The sequence below is a fragment of the Nicotiana tabacum genome, chromosome 8 (genome assembly GCF_000715075.1).
Source record: "Nicotiana tabacum cultivar K326 chromosome 8, ASM71507v2, whole genome shotgun sequence".
Classification (NCBI taxonomy): domain Eukaryota; kingdom Viridiplantae; phylum Streptophyta; class Magnoliopsida; order Solanales; family Solanaceae; genus Nicotiana; species Nicotiana tabacum.
The window spans coordinates 209,362,083-209,384,327 of NC_134087.1; positions in this window are offsets into that span (position 1 = coordinate 209,362,083).

The window sequence follows — 22,245 nt, forward strand, 5'->3', positions numbered from 1 at the left end:
GTGTGGGTGCATACAGAAATAATCGAGATATGCAACATCACCATTATAAGTTTTAATACGTTTCATTTGATTTAAGAAAACGGCGATATCATTTTGACAATTTGATTTCAACCCTTAATTAGAGCTTGTTAGAAAATGTTGTTACGTGTCGTTTTCTAATGTATCGTACTGCATTGTTTAACGAATACAACACTTGGATAAATATTGTTTGTTGCCGTTTTATGACGTCAATTGTCAAGCGCCAACAATATGAAGAATAAATTTGTAACATTACTAAGAAAATATAGGACAAGGAGTAGAATTATTACAAAAAAAGGGTAAATGATAAAATATGATTATTTAATAATAAGGAAGGACAAGATAAGGGAAAAGAGTAAGATAGATACCACCATGCCAAATTCGTTATTTCATAAAGTGACACTTTTCGTCATTACGTATCGACGGATTTAACGAAATTATAAAATAAAATTTAAGTAACAATCAAAACAAATATTATATTTAAAGTATCAATACAATACAATACAACAGTTAACAATCATCCAAGTAAGTTTCAATATCTATCTATATTATAAAACAAATGCAGCTAAAATTATAATCTTGGACTAATCTTTCTTTAGATATTATCTTGTCGACCTTTCTACACATTTGGCCCACTTCTATTTAAAATAATCTTTATTTATTTATTTATTTATTTATTTATTTATTTTGCTTCTATTCAATCTACAAAGAGCTGGAAAAATTGTTTGCTCTCTTTATATTTCATAAGTAAAGCTTGTCGAATAAATAATTAATATTACTGTGATTAGAATTATTATCTTTCCTCCAACTATAAATATATACTATATTTTTTCTTTTCCAGTTAGATCTTTATTGGTATTTTAAAAAGGACCATAGATTGTACCTTATTTGCATGAAAATAGGTTAGATGAATAATCATCGATAGCGAGTTTCCCAACTAATAATTTTATGGTGAAAGCATTGTATAATAGTAAGTATTTTTTTAATACTCGAAAACGGTTAAATATGTTCTTGTATTATTTGAAATTAAGTATTTCTCTTTGTTAAAATTTTGGTTTATTATCTCTGCAGTTTATAAATAATTTTATTTTACCCTTGTTCCCTAAAGAAGCTCTAACTCGAGGGCAATTTTAAACCAAATCTACGTGTTGAAGGATAAATTTCGTTTTTTCTCTCAAATAATTTATACATGTGGTATCCACTCATTTTATTGTTGGAGCTCCATTAATAGCAACAACAGATTTGAGACAATTCACTAATGACTAAAAATAATATTAAACGAAAGGAAAAATTGAACAATCTCAAATAATACAAGACCAAATTTGGATAAGCCAAGATAAAAACAATACTATATCTTTGAAAAATAATTTCAATGAAAGTTGAAATGGAGGAAACAATGTATCTTCAGTCATTTTTCCTTTTCTTGCTCTTTTCTCTCTTTCACTTGACGGATCAATAACTACAAATAAGATATTACGTATGTATCATGCATGTTGGGCTAAACTAGTCCAACTACACTCTTAACATGATGTGATATTGTCCGTTTTGGATTAAATCCGCACGATTTTCTTCAAAAGGTCTCACACCATTAAGAGATTCATACACCTTATATGTAGGCTCCAATCTTTTCAGCTATTAATGTGAGACTTTGTTTGCACACCCAACAATCTCTCCCTCTAACTAAGTTCCACATGGCTCACTACCACGAGTCACGGGTCAATTTTCGAGATTCACTATGTGCAACCCATATTGTTAGAGTATCATGGCAACCGAAGCCCGCAACTAGCTTTTTCTTGTGTGTGGACTATTCCGCACCATCACTCTGTATACTCATCCCGCTGAACCTGGGCTCTGATACCAGTTGTTGGGATAAACTAGCTCAAATACACTCTTAACATGGTGTGATATTGTCCGCTTTGGGCCAAGCCCGCACGGTTTTTCTCAAAGGACCTCAATCTTTTCAGCTACCAATGTGGTACTTTGTTCGTTCACCCAACAATGCACTTGCTTTTCTATTTTTTATTCAGTGCTGATTGAAACAAAAAAATAATACTATATTATTTTATTCTGTAATATTTTATTGTGCGTTTTGGATAGGTGATATGAATATATCATCAAATGGATAATGAGTTTTTGAGTAGTTGTTTGGTGTCTTATATAGAAAAGGATGTATTTAGTCTTATATCTAATGAGGCTATTAAGAATACCTTCTATAATATGAAAATTCATCGAGAAGAATTATAGTGAGGTATTTTTTTTTAATATAATGTTGTTACTATATTTATTTGTTTGTATACTTCTTTAAATATCGATACTGATTTCAAAAAATTCTGCATGTGCTCCTGATCGGAAGTATATGTTAGACATAAACATACACACATACACACCTTGTTAGTCTTAAACCATAGTTTTTCAAGGAAAAGGGTCAGATTTACCTCTCTACTTTAGAAAATAATTCTATATTATCCTAAGTTATACTGTTAGCCACTTGAACCCCTACCGTTTGTAAAGTAATCACATTTTTCCCTATTTTTAATATATTTCTATCGGGGCAAGGGCCCGGTTATTAAGTCTAATGTGGCCTGACATTTTGGGTGAGATGTACGCTGTGTGGCATGGTACCTCACCAACTCTTAATTTTTCCTTATTTTTTCTTTTGTTTTTTTCTTATTTACGGATCCATTTTTAAATTGACACGGAGGACTAAGTATTAGTATACCATATGATAACTTAAACTCATATACTATAAAATAACCCATTACCGAAAATTCATAACCCATTTAGCCCGTCAAATAAATAAGAGGCAATCCAAAATAATTTCAGTTTTAGAATAAATTCTTTTGGAGGCTTTGAAATTGACCAAAACAGAAACTAGGGTTTTGACCTGTGCAATATATGTATGAGTTTAAGGCTTAGAACTCTAAGGTCTAAACCACTTAATCCTTCATTAATCTCTCTATTGGTGTCTTCCTTTGCTTGCAAATTTATTTGTTTCAATTCTTAATTTCAATTTTCAACTTCATAATTTTTTGGTTTTAATTGAAACTCTTGAAATAATTGTGGATATGGGTCTTTCATAGTTTGCTATTTTATGCCAAAAAGGCAACAAATTATCGCAAGAGCATTGAGTCGATTTGCCGGATTTTTTTTGCTAGGCTCAGTGAATAAAATCCTACTAAATTATTCAGTATTTTTGTATTTTTTTCGACATCGCTCTCTATGCTCTTTTTTTTTCTTTGCTTTTGCTTGAAAAGAGCTTTCTTTTCTATGATGCTGTTTTGAAAGAAACTTAAGGTCCCGCCATGGAGTAAGCCAAATTTAGGGAAGAACACAATGGTATATTAATAAAAGATAAAATATATGGCTAAAAAAGTAGCCATGTTAGCAAAAATACAACTTTTTAAAGTTTTTTCCATCCTAGTTGAAAATCTGTTAAAAATAGGGGCTAATGTGACTATTTCATTAACGGTAGAGGTTTAAATGACCTGATAGTATAAAAAGGCTAATATAATACTATTTTTTAAAGTAAAAGGGTAAATCAGGCCAATTTCCCATTTTTCTATTATGGGAAGGTCTAAGTAAAGTAGAATGAATCTCAACGATTCATATAATTGGACAAAACTAGCTTGTGGTTAATAATTGATTGACTTAATTAATATTTCGTATAACTACATGATGATATATAAAATACTAAAAAATGTGAAATGTTCTTATCCTTGCCAATCTAATATAAAAATGATTGCAAGTCAATGTCTATGTTGACTTTTCTTATAAAATAAGCCATCCACTAACGAGACATCCGTGACTTACTTAAAAAAAAAAAAAAAAAACTAGCCATAGTAAACGTGACAATATGATTTATTAACATATCCTATTATCACAAATAAAAAAAAAATAAAAAACACACACACACACACATCCTTTTATCCTTAACCAATTTTTCGTCCTCTTTAATATAGGAAAATTTGCGATTTTAATTTTGAAATAACAAACTCTTGTTTTAATCCCTGTGATACATGATTAGGCATATTTAACCTTTAATTAATTGAAATGAACATTTTTTATACCTTTGTTTATGAATCTTGGCAAATTTAACAAATTATTAATTATTATACTATTCAATTAACCAAATTCTTTTGTTAAGTTTGTTGTGTTACTTTTATTTGGGGGCATTATACTTCTAAAGATAATCTGAAATATAAATGCTCTACCTAAAGGTACCAAAGATGGACAAATTAATTGAATTTGAAGGTTGAATATACTTGATCAAATATCACAAGCACCAAATCACAATATATCAATAACTAAAGGATCAAAAGTGCAATTATAATAATATTTAGAGCTCGTTACAACAACTTTGATTAGGACTCTTCAGTCTCGTTAGTGGATGGCTATTTAAAGAAACTAGGGTTTGTTAGCTAGGAACCAAACATAAAATTTCATAACATTGTAGAAAGAAATAATTGAATATTTATATACTAATCAACTATTTTGGATATGTAGGTGGTTAGCAAATCTTATCAACTTTACTAGTTTGGTATATCAATTGGCTTATTAGCCAATTGTATTGTTAAAATAGCACGGGCTAGTCAGTTTTCGGACTGGTCATTGAAAAATAGTCAGCGTTTGTAAAGTCATTGAAAAATAGTCATTATTTTGCTGCAACACAGAAAGTTTCAGTATAATATACTGGAGATCGGTGCACCTGTGTATGAACTTCCAGCATATTATGCTGGAACTCCAACACGCGGAAAGTTCCAGTATACTGGAGTATTTTTTCGGATTTTGAACAGTGTTTTCGTTCAGATTTATTTTTACATAAAAAGTGGCTAAATTTCAATTACTTTTAAAACTGTGACTATTTTTGAATGATCACTTATAAATCTGGCTATTTTTGAATTTCTCCCAATTGTATTATTTTAAGTGGGCCTAAATGTGGCTAACGTCCAAATTTAAGAACGTCAAAGCTCGAAAAGATAAGGAAAATAAATTGTTATAATAAGATTTGAATAGTTTTTTTTTTTTAAAATTTGTGGTGTATGATGAATTCAACATTTTTTAAATGAGCTTTAATTGCAAAAGAAAATAAAGGTCACACTGAAAAGGAATGGAACTATATTTAAAAGAAAAAAAAATGGTTCTAAGAAGAGGAGCCAAACTACTAATCCTTTAAAAGTGTCATTATCGTGTAAAATGGGGATTAAAAACGTGTTTACTGATTGAAGATTTTTAATATTTTGTTAATGTGCAAGGCCACGTACACAAATTAAACACATAAAATCAACTCTTAAAAAATAGTAATATAGACTTTAATGACTCATTTTAAAAGCCGTATAAATCTAGGTTCAAAGAGAACAATATCACTAATCAGTTAAGTTGTTACATATATTATTAGTTAATACAATTTTTTATACTTATTATGTACATAAAAGCTGGTAGGATTTGGCTTTGTCGTGTTAGAGAAATGAGTTGTACGTTTTCAATAATAAATTTATTACTTAATTCAACAAATATGTATAAAATTCGATTTTCGTCGAACATTTCTTTTCTCCTTATCCTACTCCAGGCCTCCTCACCTCCCAAAAAACAATTTTAAAAAATTCTTTTGACGTGTTATCAAGTAAAAAGTCGGTATTTTCAAAGGGGTTTATAATGTGCCACTTCACATATAGCTTTTAGGTTAAGTTGGATGCTCGGATTCTTTCGAATATTGTCAAAATGTCATTTTTATATTTACCAATGGAGGAAATGTGAGTCCAGACCCAAAATGATATCTTTTTGGACTCAAAACATCAAAATAGATAAAAAGATAATTGGTGACATTTTTTATATATAGCGCATGAAATACATGCGCTATACCTTAACGATACGTTTGTCCGTAAAAATATAGCGTGTATATTATATACGTTATACCTGTTAATTAACTGACCCACAATAATTGGTGGGTACAACACATATAATTTGTGCGCTATACTTATAACGCATTTAATAAATGCGCTATATCCATCAATTATTGTACCTCTCGCACAGAATATTTGCTTACTTAAGGAGCTGCATTCCTTCTTCAAAAATTCATTCTTTAGCATCCTTTGTATTTTTCTTACTCATTCCAAAATATTATTTACTTAGTTTTTTTTCATTTTGCCATACTATCTGAAGAGCGAAAAATTAGAGTTGCATTATATTGGGGGGAGGGGGCGAGGTTGTCGTGGAGAATAACTCAGTACACTAGAATTGTTCTCCACAGTATTGTTAAGTTGTCACCCACATTGGAGTACGATAGATTGATATCTTTGATTTGTAAAAGAATGAGTGTGAGTAAACATTCGGTTAATATTAAGGTAACCGGAAGATATCCATATTCGCTTACTCCGCAAGGGGTTGTTTGTTATACTAAGTTTAACATCGAAGACGATGAAACTCTGAAAGACTTTTTGAGGACTCCGGATGAACACCGGGAACTTCTTGTGATAAAAATGCTGGAAATGTACATCAAGTCTGAAGATAATCGTAATATTGAGGTTCTGCAAAATAGGGATAACTCTCAATCATTTGGTGGTGTTTTTGAGCAGTTTTATCTGAACAGGTTTCGTTTAAAAGAGTCTGGCCAGATCTAAACTTATCTTTACAGGCAAATAAGGAGTGATGACATAATTTCTCCCCGAATTTACATAACTCACATGCCGAGTGGTATATTTCAATTTTCCTTGTTATATATAATTTTTTTATGTATCATATTCGTACTAACACTATCTTCCAAAAGGGATATCGGCCAGATGTGAATTTTGCAAGTTATGAACCAACCAACAGTTGGAATATGCCCAATTTTGGTGGTTTAGATCAAGTTGGTCCATATGCGAGTCATCAACAGCTCGATAATATGCATCATGGGCTATCAACAGATTATGAATGGTAAGTTAAGAGATAAAGTTAATATATAATGTAGGGATGAATTTGAAAAACTCATTATTTTATTGATTGTGCAGTGAAAAACGAGCAACATGATGGTCATGTCCTTTCTCAGTTGCTCGAAGTCGATATATCTAATCAGGATTTGGTAGATGCATAAAGTCAGGAAGATGATAGTGATCATGACAACAATACTGATGAGTTTGGAGATGATACACCCTTCCCTGATGAGGGCGACAATGATGAGGAAATATGCTTTGCTGATGAGAATAAGAATGAGCAACCTGATTTGACAAGGAAGCATGATGCCACATAGGAGCATGCTCCATATATGCAGACTCCACCTACCGTTAGATCCAGAGTGTACGAGTCCCATGTACCCTTTCATTTAAGGGAGATCCCTACCTTAATTAGCTGCATAGTATGCCATATGTGGATGCCCTCTCAAGGGATTTTGATGACATTCGTACAACAATGTAGGATGAATCTAGACCAACAGAGCTGTCAAAGAATATGCTTTTTGCTGATAAAGTGCTCCTTAGCAGGACGGTGCGATTTACAGCATAAAACACCATGGCGGTACGAATTTACAGCATAAAATGACATCGCAAGATCAATGTTCATGAGTCATCTATGCAAGTATAAGGTTATTTGTCGTTGATGGTTTCAAGGTTGTAAGTAGATGCTGAGTGCGAGAAATTTGAAAACAAATACGTAATGGTGGAAAAATATATTGGCAACCACACTTGTGATATGGACACATTCAATGGGAATCATTTTAACTTGAATGTTGACTTGATTTCTCTTGTCTTGATTCCACACATTAAATCATCCATAAGGTACAAGATTAAAGAATGTATAACATTTATCCACTAGGTATATGGTTGTACCATTATCAAAAGAAAGGCATTTCTCGGGCGTAAACGTGTGGTTGAGATTGTTTATGTTAATTGGGATAAGTCATTTGCAGCGCTACCCAGGTACATGGCTGTTTTGCAACACTTTAATCCCGGGACTGTTATTGAATAGAAGCTTGAGAGGAATCAGAGAATACCAGAATACATATTCAGATATGTGTTGTGGGCATTTAAACTAGCCATTGATGATTTTGTGCATTGTCGACCAGTAATCTCCATACACGGCACACATGTCTATGGAAAGTATAATATTAAGATGTTTATTGTCGTTGAAATAGATGCTAATGGAAGCATATTTCCCCTCGTATTTTCTATTTGTGTCAATAAAAGTCAAGAGACTTAGACATAATTTTTGAACCACTTGAATGAGCGCGTTGTGAGACAACGTTCAGGTATTTGTTTAATATCTGATCGGCATGGTGGGATTTTATGTTCTGTGCAGACTTTGGATGCATGGAAGGAACTGCATGCCTACTGCCGTTAATGTGTTAGGCACTTGAAGGCCAACTTCCAGCGGGCTTATCCGAATAAGAACTTACATGATTTAATGTGGATGGATGCAACAAATATCAAGAGTGTGAATTCAGGGAGCGAATGGAATTAGTTAGGCAGGAAGACCCAGGAGATTATCGTTGGTTGATGCAATATGAGCTTGATAAGTGGACTTTGCATAAAGATGGTGGCAGAAGATGAGAAATTTTGACTATCTTTCAATAGGTTGTTGAAGTCTGCTCGTGGATTGCCTGTTGTGAGCACGTGATTTTTGTTTTACGCGACAATCACTCCAAAAGAAATAAAAATAATAGCAAATGGTCTTGCTGTACAATTTTTGGATTTTACGTGGCATTTTTGTTAGTTATTTGTGATCTTGTCCATTTTTATTTTTATCAAACAAAACACAAAAAATATATGTCGTGTGTAGTTGAACCATAATCCGGTTATTAAAAGGAAAATCACAAAAAATGCATCTTTCATTCTATTTCGTCATTAAGTGATGATATTTCAATTAAGTGTTAATTGTGTGATAATTGTTGTTTAATATTTTTATAGTATTATTTGACAATTTAATTAAGAGATTAAAGAAGAAAAGGATTTCAGATTGGGCCAGTCCAAATTAAATAGGAACAAGCCCAAACCAAAATAACCAGTCCAGGTTCCCTTTTATCCGGTCCAATTGAGCTGGCCACACGACCGTCCAAACGACGTCGTTGTACCATCTTCAATATGGACCGTTAATCTCACTAGATTGACGGTCCAGATCACTCACCCTTAAAACCCACACTCGACCCGTTACCCGGACCAACCCCGACCCCAATGCTAAATCAAACGACACTGTTTGATTAACCTTTGGATCCAGGCCGTTAATCTCGTCCGATCTAACGGCCAATATCAAGCCATTCAATCCGTATATAAAGCCTACCTCCTTCACCCCGCACCCCCCGAACCAGACCCTCCTCCTCACTGTTCATCCGTCTCTCTCATTTCAGAGACGGACCTGGGTTTAGAACCCTAGCCACCTTAGCCCCCTTCCGTTTGAAACCCGGCGGCATCAACGCCGTCGGCCACCAGACTAACACCCTAGGACCACTCAATCACCCTAAATCCGAATCCACCAACCGTTTAGTTCGAATCAACCCCTAGGTTCTAGAATCTTCATTTGAAGATTCAAGCAAAAACTCGATCTAAACCAACCCATCCCAGAATCATACTAGACACTCCCCGGACCTCCCTCATGACCAAACCAGGTTTGGTTTGGTCCGAATCCAACCAGGACAACCTGAATCCCAAATCTGCACTTAGGAACCCTAAAAGTTCCTAAGTCCGATCTGTGTCCGTTTGAACCAGAAGATTAGGGTCTAATGGACCTTAATCGAAGTGTTCTCAGTTGAGAACACTTCGATTAAAGTCCGTTCAACCCCAAGAAAGGTCGATTCAAATCTGAGCTAGGGTTTGCTGATTTTCCGAGACTTTGAGGTATTTTTTGCTTTCCCTTTTTTCTTTATCAGTTCATGTGTTCGTTGTAGTTAAATGTTTGTTCATTGCCCCCAAATGTTTAGTTGATTTTATTTTGAATTTTTTGTCGACTGTTCTGTCCACCTTGCCCGGACCTCTGTATTTGGACAAGTCCTTCTTCATTTACTGATAATGTGTGTGTGTGTGTAAACTGTACAATCGACTGAAATTGAAATTGGTCGATTAATTAGTTCTCAGGGTCATTTTTGTTTTGACAGTGCAATCTGAACCCCTTGTTCAATACTGTTCGATTCCGATCATTGGCTATTGATTGTATATGTTATAATTAGTATAGTCGATTCGATATGTGTCGTCGATTAGTTTCAGCTGTTTGAATGGTAACAATTTGATTTGTTTCTTGCTGAAACTTTGTTTGAATCAAATTAAGAATTGAGTATAGCTACTTATAGTTGGTGTATTTGAATCAGAAACATCTAAGGGTGGGGTTATAGTTGCAGTTCAGACTTTGGTTTAAATTGATGGAATGTGTATTCTTGGGCAGCATGTGCACTGTGTTTCTTTAATAATTAGAGCAAATGGGACAGCATGTGCTGTCAGGCCATCTTCAGGTTGCCCATACCCTTATTTTAGTTTAATAAGGTGATAAAAGGGCTGTCAGGGAATCTCATGGGATGAGTTCTACTTTTAAAAGTTTGAGTGGAAAAACAGCAGAAAAGGAGGGAGTTTTGATTTGTTTAACAGGCTGTAAATGGCCTGATGCTAGGCTATAAATAGAGAGGAGCTTCCATTTAGTTAGGGACTGGAAAAAAAAGGGAACATTTTTTAGAAGGAAAAGAGAGGAATACACACAGAAACACACACATACACACAGATAGATATAGAGACAGGGGATACACAGACAGAAAGAGAGGGAGGGAGAGAGTTCTGAAATCAAAGAGAGTTCAGAAATCAGGGGAAGATAGAAAAGAGATTTCTGTTCGTTTGATTGAAACTGAAAACACTGTTTTCTTCATCTTCTTTGTTTGGACACTAGCTCTAATCTGCTATTGGTTCAGTCAGACTAAGGGTCTTTGTTTTGAAGTATTGGAAAATCAGCAACTTGTGTTCTTTTATTTGTATCGGATCCATCTGTTTACCTGTTTGGAATGACATTGGAGTTTTCCTGGATTTCAACTGGGCTTTATTCTTTTACTTGAACCTTGGGTACTGTATCATTGAGTTGCTGCTCGGTTTATTCTACCTGGATTGTCATTACTGTTGTGTTGGTTGTCATTGTTGCTATCTTCTACTACTGCTCTACTGATTTTCCTGCTTCTTCCATTGTAAGCATTTCCCAGGTACACATCTCATACTGATGTAACAATGAAAAGCATGAATTGAAAGATCTGAAGGAATTGTAATCATCTGCTGCTTTGCTTACAGTTTTATAAATGGTGTTAAATTGTGTAAATTTTAGTTTGTAGCTCAATAGAGAATACATTAGTAAGTTTGTACTTAATTGAAGCTTATGCTGATCTAAAACCGCGATATGTGATTCATTTAGTGGTATACAGGATGTAACTATATAATTCATGGAATGTGCAACCACTTAGTGTAATTGTTAATTCGAACTTTTCTTCAGTGTTTTTGAGCATGTAGGGTGAATGACTTTTAAAATCTTGCCAAATACAACACAGTTTTAAATTTGGGAACTTCAATTTCAGTAGGCAGTTCATAGGATGAGTTCCGAATATCATTAGTAGCATCCTCCAATAAGTAATTTTATTAATCCCGTTTAAATGGGTTCAAATTTAGCTCGAGGAGCGTTTGGAGTAAGTGTAGCGTTTCATCAATCTTGTATATAATCTTTTATCAAATTAAAAGCATGTTTCATGAGGTACAATATTCTTCACCTTGTAAATAATTAATCAGATGACTAACAAGAATCCAAGTTAGGCTAAACATGTAACTTAATTAGAATGTATTTTCTTTCTTCCATCTATTTTAGAAAAACCAAAAAATAGGAAATGTAGTCATGCCAAGATTATCCTTTAAAAAAATAACGAGACGAGCCTCACCAAATGAAAGACACAAACTGCGGGGCCCTCATAAGTGTATATATATTGAATATTTAGAATTTGGGATGGACTGTTTAGTGAATTTCACTGCCTTCCCTAAATATAATAACGCGTTAGACTCTTTAGGCGCGACTTAATTAAATTACATTCTTAAATTCGGGTGCGTATTTATGTGACCCAAATCCAAATCTCAACGGAGTCGAAATGTGTTAACAACTACGGGTGCATTGATTGTGACGTGGTTCGAGATGCATTTTCACGACGTTGCAATTCTATAAAAAATAAATGATAATAATAAAAGCGGTTTAAACTTAATAAAAGCACATAAGTCATAACATGTATTTAAATCAGATATTTAGCCATTATAACAATTTAAGCGACCGTGCTAGAACCACGGGATTCGAGGATGCCTAACACCTTCCCTCGGGTCAACAGAATTCCTTACTTAGAATTTCTGGTTCGCAGACTTCATTTGGAAAAGTCTAAAATCTCCTCGATTTGGGATTCAAGATAAACCGGTGACTTGGGACACCAAAAGCCAAACCTTTCCCAAGTGGCGACTCTGAATTAAATAAATAATCTCATTTCGAATATTGTCACTTAAATTGGAAAAACTCCCTCGCGCATTTAACCCTTCGGGGCGGGCGCGCAAAAAGGAGGTGTGACAGATCTGGCGACTCCGCTGGGGATTTGTACCCAGAACCACTGGTTCAGGGTTCAAGGATTCGAGCTTAGAATAATTGTTATATTTGGCTTTATTATCTGATATTTATTACATGTTTGACATAACGTGCTAAATGTTGTCTTTTACCGCTTTGATATTATCTGAAATGTATATAAACTATGCTGAAACCCTTCTCTCTTCACCTCCGGGGATGTGCTTACTGGTTGAGACTCCCTATTCTGTTAGTGTTAAATACCCTGAAATAAAAAGAGGCTCGGACAAGTTACGAAGCCGGATGGCCTTTTGGTTCCCGGTAAGTTGCCCCCTCCTCGACTCGAGTTGTCCGCTCGGGTACACAGTCTAGAACATATACCCAGGTTATAAACTTAGTATAACGAAACCTCATGCCGGATCCCTAGTAGGAACGCTTATTTGCATCATGTTGCATTTGACATAGGGGACTCAACACAGGGGTTGGGTCCGTCTAGGACAGGCAACCTGAAATGAAAAGACCATCCTGCTGCATCCCGTCTGTTTTGCGCATTTATTTGCTTCAGATCTGCATGCTGACCGGTTTCTAAAAAAAAATTCAAGAAGGAAAGACAAATAGCAGCGTAGGAAGATAATTACTTATTTTTGGAAAAATAAAACCAATGTCCAAGTAGTGTCAAAACCTCGCCGGAATTTTCTTAAAAAAATAAAAATGAAAACAAAATTTGTCTTTTTGTTTGATTTATTAAAAAAAACATATAAAAAATTTCCTTTTAATCACTTTCAAAATCCAAAAAAGGTATTTATTTAAAAGTAAAAAAAAAAGGAAAAGTTCAAAATTTAAAATTTATTTGTTTGTAGTATCTCTTTAAAAGATTTTCGAAACTTCAAACAAAAAAAATAATAAAAAATAAAAAAATAAAAAATATATATAAAATTCCAGAAAAATAGTTATTCCTCCTTTTCTTTAAAAGATTTTATTTGTTTCCCCTATTTCTGATCCGACCGAACTACGCCGGTTTGATTCTCACAGGGTGTGAGATACGTAGGCAACTCTTATCGGGTCCAACCTCCCATTTTTGCAATAAAAAAATCAACGAAAAATGACAAAATGTCGCCACTTTTATAAAGAGTCGGGTGATGCCGTTTTTGTAAAAACAGTCGAATGTTCCCAAGCGGGACGCCGGAAGGCTAACATTGCATAAACGGCCATCTTTGGTCATCATTTTTTGATCGGTTGATCCTCGCAGCCTTAAAGTCTTCATTCCCGAAGTACTAAAAGGTCGCGTCTGAAAATCGAGTTCGTCGCTTTGAAAAAATAAAAAAAATAAAAATAAAAATCTTGAGAAAAAAATCTAGATAGTTTTATTTTGAGTCCAATAAAAGTCTTTTCATTAGCATAATCACCCTAATAAATGTGCAGGATGAGTACGATACAAAACGAACCCTTTTCAATAATGACCAAGATCCCTTTTGAGTTGCGATTATGGTGGAACGACTTAGGCAAGGAGGGGCAAGACAAAGTAAGGAAATATCTGAAAGATCTCCCGGATTTACTAGACGTTCAGCCTCGGGGTGATATTATCAGATCATTGGTCACTTGCTGGGATTCAACACACAATGTATTTCATTTCTCAGACTTTGAGCTCACCCCGATATTGGAAGAAATAGCAGGATACATCGGAGGTGATGAAGCTCCGTTAAGGTTCAAATACTTGATTGCACCTAGGGCCGTCACGGTACACCGGTTTCTGGATTTCCTAAAAATACCCCGAACATTTCACCATCCAGATCTTGCCAAAGGTTTCTGCAGTCTCCGCCTCATATATGCTAGATACGGCCACGTGGGCGGGTTCAATAAGCCGGACTTCAATCTATGTAGTAGAGGCAACCGACAAAAGTGGGACGAACACAGGCTGGTAGCTTTTATGACAGCCTTTTTGGGTCTTATAGTGTTCCCAAGAAAAGACGAAAACATCGATCTAAAAGTGGTTGGGGTCGTCAGTACCTTGCCCACCCAAGATAAAAATACTCTGGCGCCTATGATTATGGATGACATCTTCCGGGCTCTCACTGCTTGTCCAGCCAGGGGCGACTTTTTCGAAGGATGTAACCTACTGTTGCAAATATGGATGACCGATCATTTATGTCGCCGCCCCCCGCTCTTGGGTTACGGTTCGCCCGAGAAAACTTGTATTGGAGAATTCTACACAAGAATCAAAGGGTTCAGTCTACCCAAGGGAGTCACAACATGGGCCTCATTTTTCCGAACTCTCACTGCCAACCAAATACAGTGGACGCTCGGATGGTTGCCCGTTGAGGAAATCATATACATGCCGGCAACCAGGCCCCACTTTCTGTTAATGGGACTTAAAAGCATCCAACCTTATGCACCGTATCGGGTTTTGAGGCAACTGGGGAGGTATCAAGTAGTGCCGAAAGATGAAGATCTGAGTACCCAAGTGATTGAAATCAGCCCAGACAGTCATTTCCCCGAAGAAGAAGTTCGCCAAATCTAGAGTGAGTGCCAACATCTGACAGCAAACACTTGTGTGATGGATACGACAAAAGGGGAAGTTGCCCCGGGGTATCACGCTTGGTTTCGAGGTGACATGTCCTGCGAGAGACCAGTTAAGAGACCTCATCTCAAAGATTTCGTTGAGTCGTCCCAAGAGCAATGGAACTGGGTAGCAAAAGAAAAGGGGTATCGGGCAGAGATCGGTGATTTGAAGCTACAGATTGACAGTCTGAAATTCAATAACAGCATACAAATCGCTGCGGATCAAAGCAAAAAGAATAGGTTGATCCAAGAAAATGAAGAACTTAAGGCCCAAATCCAGAAATTGAGATTGGCTCTTGATGAACAGACCAAAAGTCGATCAGACGAGCAGTTGATAAAAGGGCTGAAAAGAGAAGTCAGGGAATGGCGAGATGGTTTAGAAGAGTCTGAAAATGTCATGGCAAAGCTCAAGGTGCAGTGGGGTACAAGAGCGGATAAGCATCACCGATACTTGAATCAATTGAAGCGCGACCACGAGAAAACTGTTGCTAAAATGAAGAGAGAGATGACTACACTTGAGGTTAAAGCAGTTAAGCGGGCCGAGGATTTCAAATTTGAGAGCATATACTGTTACGACTTGTTGGCCCAAATTAAGGCAGAAGTGCGGCAACTGAAGAATCAGCATATGCAGGATTCTCAGGTTTTAAAAACGTGCAGTGATCAGATAAAACTCCTGCTCATAGAGAAGAAACAAACCAGAGATAAGATCAGGACCATTGCCCACGCCATCATCAGACGGTGTCTACGGTGTGAGAACATGACCAGCATTACCGTTCTCTCGGCAGTGATGGGTTATGTCAAGCAGACCATGCATGAGCTGGAACAACTTGAAAGGGATCTCACACCTAGGACCGCGGCAAGGCCGAACGATGCCCCGCGGGCACCAATTTTCGAAGCCTTAATGTATTCATAGGTCGAGTCTGTATCTTAGCATCAGGGTGCATTAGTCTGTTTTGAGTCTATGTTTATTTTCAAGTGGTGTTTTTCTTTTCGAAAATGTTTGTTTGTAACAGTAATAAAATGTGTGTTTCTTTTACACTCATCTGTTTTGAACTACGTAATGATCTGATTCGCGTGGCGTCGTGATACGTAGGCAATCCTCATCAGATCCGGTCACATTTTAACCACAAAAATTGAAAACAGTAACAAGAGGAGAAATAAAAGAAAAATAAAAACATAATAAAAAGCCTAAAAAGGAAGCCGGAATGACGCATGCTGTCGTCGCAAACATGTAGGAATCCACTTAACTGTATAGGTGCATTATGCCCCAACGTGAGATTGCCTATCTGTTATTTGTTTCGAACTAACCGTTCGTTTGTCGTTGAGTTCCTCCAGGTTTTAGGAAAGGCGGTTGGTTTGGTGAAAGTCTGGCCTCACACTCATACTTCACGAGGTCGAAAAGGAGTGTTCAATTACCTGTTGTTAAGTCAGGAGGCGGTGCTCACACTTACTTCACAAGGTCAAAGGGAAGCATAGAAATGTCTTCAGAAATTCCTTTGCCTACAGTTCCTGTCTCCGAGGAGAGTTCGATCTCGGCCGTCCTCACGCCTGAGTCCGCAACTGTGGAAGAGAATAGAATCCTGCGGCTCCGCATGTTGGAAATGCTGGATGACTGGAATAACGGAAAAGAGCCGCCAAGTGTCATCCCTGGATTCCCTGAGTTGTTCTCCAGGACAAACGGGACTTCTAATGTCCCCATAAGCTACATACAACCTGCTACATACAAGCCAAATTTTGACTCATCTTCGTTTACATTCCAAGCACCATCTTTCTCAATGGAACCAACTCGGTTCTCCACCAGCACTCATCCTCCACAGCCTCAGTGCGAGTTTGCACCTGGGCAGGATCAGAACCCCAAATTTGCTGAACAAGATGAGATGGCCAAAAGAATGAGAAGCCTTGAGCAGAGTTTGAAGAACATGCAAGGTTTGAGCGGACAGAAGAGCGTCTCCTATACCGACCTATGCATGTTCCCCACGTGCACCTACCAGTGGGTTTCAAGACCCCAAAGTTTGAGAAGTACGACGGGCACGGTGACCCCATTGCTCATCTCAAGAAATATTGCAACCAATTGCGGGGAGCCGGCAGAAAAGAGGAATTGTTAATGGCATATTTCGGGGAAGGTCTGGTCGGGATAGCCTCAGAATGGTATATGGACCAGGATATATCCCGATGGCATATATGGGATGATCTCGCCAGAGATTTTGTGAGACAGTTCCAGTATAACATCGACATAGCACCAGACCGAAATTCTCTGTCAGACTTGAAGAAGAAACCTTCAGAAAGCTTCAGAGAATATGCTATTAAGTGGCGCGAGCAGGCGTCGAGGGTAAAACCTCCCATGGACGAGATAGAAATGGTCACTACTTTTCTCCAGGCTCAAGAGTCCGACTATTTCCAAAACATGATGTCAGCCATGGGAAAGCCTTTCGCAGAAGCGATTAAGATTGGGGAAATGGTGGAGAATGGTCTGAAAACGGGTAGAATTTTGAGTCAGGCAGCCATAAGGGCAACCTCCCAAGCCGTCCAAAGCGGGTCCGGAGGAATGGCAAGAGGAAAGAAAAAGGAATAAACGGCCATGGCAGCATCAGAAGCAAGGGAATATCGTAATCCCAGGCCCCGTTTTCCAGAAAGGACCCCACAACACTACTACCCCCACCAAAATGTGGCATATGCTCCTCAACCCTACATGGTCATGAACACCCAGCCTTATGTCCATCCACCGCAGCAAGCCAATCGAGGCCAAGCTCCACCTCCCAGAAATTAGCCTCCCTACCGCAACCACTATAACCCACAACCTCCGCAAAATAACTTCCGCCCTCAGGAACCACCTAGAAGGTGGACTTTCACACCCATCGGTGAACCATACTCTACTTTGTTCCCGAAGCTAGTCCAGTTGGATTTCCTGCAGCCAGTCCCCCAGACAAGGCACAATCCGGCATCGCCTTCTTACAAAGTCGGTATTAGATGCGCCTATCATTCAGGAGCGAAAGGGCACGATACAAATGATTGTTGGGCTTTGAGAAGGGTAGTCGAGAATTTAATAGAGCAGGGGAAAATAGTGCTAAGGGACGAGGAGGTCCCAAATGTGACAAACAATCCGTTGCCTGCTCACAACAACGGGCCGCTAATTGGAATGATTTGCGAGGACAAAGAACTTGATCCTGCTTTAAAAGCCATAATCGCCATCGTCGACGGAGGGAAAAGGCCTGGAACAACCCCGAAGCTAGAAAAAGGGGAAAAGAAGGTCAGTACTGTGAAAGGCGAGCCTGAAAAGAAAGTGGAGAAAAAGACAGTAACGATGGTGCCCGTAAGGAATGAAGTTCTTTACGTCCTACGAGGTCAAGCAGAGAAGTCGCAGAGTTTCGAAGTCAAAAAGGCAAGGCCAATGTACGTACCAAAGGGGGCCTATGTGGTCCGGGGGACGATTCAACCACCTCGGCTGAACGAGCCAGTGGTTATCGGACGCGTGCCACAGAAGCCGATGACCAACCCGTCCACAGTGCTATGGAACTATCAAAGAACGTTGGTTACGTACAAAGGTAGAGAAGTCACGGGAGAACTTCCGAAAAATACTTTCATTGGAAGGTATTCAAACACTCAAGAATTAAACGACACCACACAGAGACGCTTCCCACCAAAGAAGCCTGTAAGCGTTGAAGAAGCGGAAGTTTTCTTCCAAAAGATGAAAATGCCAGACTACGAAGTGGTAGATCAACTACGCAAGTGCCCCGAGCAAGTGTCCATGCTATCACTGCTGATGAGGTCGGCCGTGCACCAAAAGATCTTGCTCAAAACCCTGAACGAAGCATACGTACTAGTTGAAACCTCAGTTGAACAACTGGAACGAATGACGGAGAGGTTCTTCGCCGTTAACCAGGTCTCCTTTAGCAAGAACGACTTACCCCCAGAGAGAGCGGCTCACAACAAGGCCTTGCATCTAACAGTTAAATGCGAAGACTACTACGTCAAGCGGGTAATGTTGGATGGGGGTTCAGGTGTTGACATTTGCCCGCTCTCCACATTGCAGAGAATGGAAATTGGGACCAAAAGAATCTGCCCCAATAATGTCTGCATAAGGGCTTTTTATGGTGTCAAGAGAGACACCCTTGGGGAAATAGATTTGGTGTTGACTATAGGACCAGTAGAGTTTGAAATAACTTTCCAGGTGCTTGACATGGATACGTCCTACAATTTTCTCCTCGGCAGACCTTGGATTCATGCGGCAGGAGTTGTGCCTTCCACTCTTCACCAAATGGTGAAGTTTGAGTACGAAGACCGGGAAATTGTGGTCCACGGAGAAGACGAGCAGTCTATTTATCGGGACCCATCCATCCCATATCTTGAACCAAGGGAAGGGAGCGAGCACACGGTCTATCAGGATTTCGAAGTTGTGTTAGCAGAGCAGTATGAAGAGGGAAGACCTTGCCCCCAACCTTTCTTGTCCAACGCCTCGATCATGGTGGCCAAAGAAATGATCCGACATGGATTCAGGCCAGGGAAAGGGCTCGAACGAACCCTGCAAGGAATAACAGAACCCATCACCTTGCCTTCTACCAAGAAACTTTTTGGGATAGGTTTTCAACCCACTCCAGAAGATGAAGAGTGGGCAAAGAAGAGGAAAAAATGAGGGTTGGAAACTGCCTCGGCCATTGCCGGATTTATATGAAACTTTCGTCGGACCAAGGTACACTGAAGAAGAAGACGATGAGGTTTTCACGGCTGAGGAAATCGAGGAGATATGTGGGGCAATGAGAGAAATGCTCTACGAGGCTCACATGGTTCAACCAGGAGAAGGCACCAGCACCGTTGAGATGCTATATGTGGGGCCAAATGCCAAACTTCGAAACTGGGATGCCACGCCATTCCCTACTAGGCAGAAGTCCGGGTAGACCTGTCCTGCCACCTTTCCTGCATCACGAGTTATCTCCAGGATATAACTTGGATGTTTCTTCCCTTCAATTGTTGTTTTGAATTCCTGAGTTGTAAACATTGTTATCTTCCAAATTCAAAGAAAATATATATAAAAAAAACCATTGTTTTCTCATTTTTCCCTTTTGTTCTGATTCTTGTTATTTTCCTTTATCTTTTCTTTCAGTTATAATAATGCGGCTTTAAATATGACATGCTTGCGGACTTCACGCCCAGATCACAACAAGCTATTTAATTGTGAAATAATGAACCCAGAACCAGAATACGACGAAGAAGAGGCTTTTAGGGAAATAAACCGAGAATTGGAACACTTTGAGAATAAACCTAAGCCAAATCTGAATGACACCGAACCGGTTAATTTAGGGACTCCTGAAGAAATCCGAGAGACCAAAATAAGCATTCACACGGACGAGAAAACGCGAGACGCGATAATTCAACTCCTTTTTTAATTTAAAGATGTGTTTGCTTGGTCATACGATGACATGCCAGGACTAGGTGTTGATCTAGTGGTTCATAAATTGCCAATTCACCCTGATTGTCCTCCAGTTCAACAGAAGCAAAGAAAGTTCAAAACTGAGGTCAGTGACAAAATTAAAGAAGAGATCACCAAGCAGCTGAAGACGGGAGTGATTCGGGTAGTCCAGTATACCACATGGTTGGCAAATGTAGTTCCAGCACCGAAAAAAGATGGGAAGACTCGGGTATGTGTGGATTACCGAGATTTGAATAGAGCGAGTCCCAAAGATAATTTCCCATTGCCCAATATCCACATCCTTGTTGATAATTGCGCCAAACATGAGATCCAGTCTTTCGTAGATTGTTATGCTGGGTATCATCAGGTGTTGATGGATGAAGAAGACGCCGAGAAGACCGCCTTCACTACACCTTGGGGCACTTACTGTTATCGGGTTATGTCATTTGGTCTGAAAATTGCAGGGGCAACTTACATGAGGGCCATGACTGCCATTTTTCATGACATGATGCATCAAGAAATAGAGGTGTATGTGGATGACGTGATAGTCAAGTCCAGGACGCAGGATAATCACATCCAAGACTTGAGGAAGTTCTTCGAGAGACTGAGGAAGTACGACTTGAAGCTGAACCCAGCCAAATGTGCTTTCGGAGTCCCATCGGGCAAGCTTTTGGGCTTCATAGTAAGCAGGAGAGGTATCGAATTAGATCCAACAAAGATAAAATCTATCAGAGATCTACCTCCCCCAAGAACGAAGAAAGACGTGATGAGTTTGTTGGGCAGGTTAAACTATATCAGTCGATTTATTGCCCAGCTGACGAGCACGTGTGAGCCCATATTTAAGCTATTGAGGAAAGATGAAGCGATCAAATGGACGGCTGAGTGTCAAGAAGCTTTCGACAAAATCAAAGAATATCTTTCAAATCCCCCAGTTTTGGTCCCGCCGGAGCCAGAGAGACCCCTGTTCTTGTATCTGATAGTTTTAGAAAATTCTTTTGGTTGCGTCCTCGGGCAACATGACGTAACCGGAAAGAAGGAGCAGGCAATCTACTACTTGAGCAAGAAATTCACCGGCTACGAGGCCAAGTATACTCTGCTAGAAAGAACGTGTTGCGCTTTGACGTGGGTTGCTCAAAAGCTGAGACATTATCTCCAAGCCCACACTACTTTCCTCATAAGCAGGTTGGATCCTTTGAAGTATATATTTCAGAAATCAATGCCTACTGGAAGACTGGCCAAGTGGCAAATCTTGCTTACTGAATTCGACATAGTCTATGTCACCCGCACGGCAATGAAAGCCCAGGCGTTAGCAGATCATTTGGCCGAAAATCCAGTCTATGAGGAATACCAGCCATTGAGTACCTATTTTCCAGATGAAGAAATAAACACCGTAGAAGTGGTCTCGGAGAACGCTCATGTTTGGAAGATGTTCTTTGATAGAGCCGTAAATGCCAAAGGTGTAGGAATCGGGGCAATTTTGATCTCGCCCTCTGGTCAGCACTATCCTGCTACAGCCAGACTGCGTTTCTTTTGCACGAACAATACTGCTGAATATGAAGCCTGCATCATGGGCATGCATATGGAGATCGACCAGGATGTCGAAGATTTATTGATTATGGAAGATTCTGACCTGATTATCCGGCAAGCCCAAGGTGAATGGGAAACTCGGGATGTTAAGCTTATTCCTTACCGACAACACGTGGAGGACCTCGGCAAGCGTTTTAAATCAATAGAGTTCAGGTATATCCCGC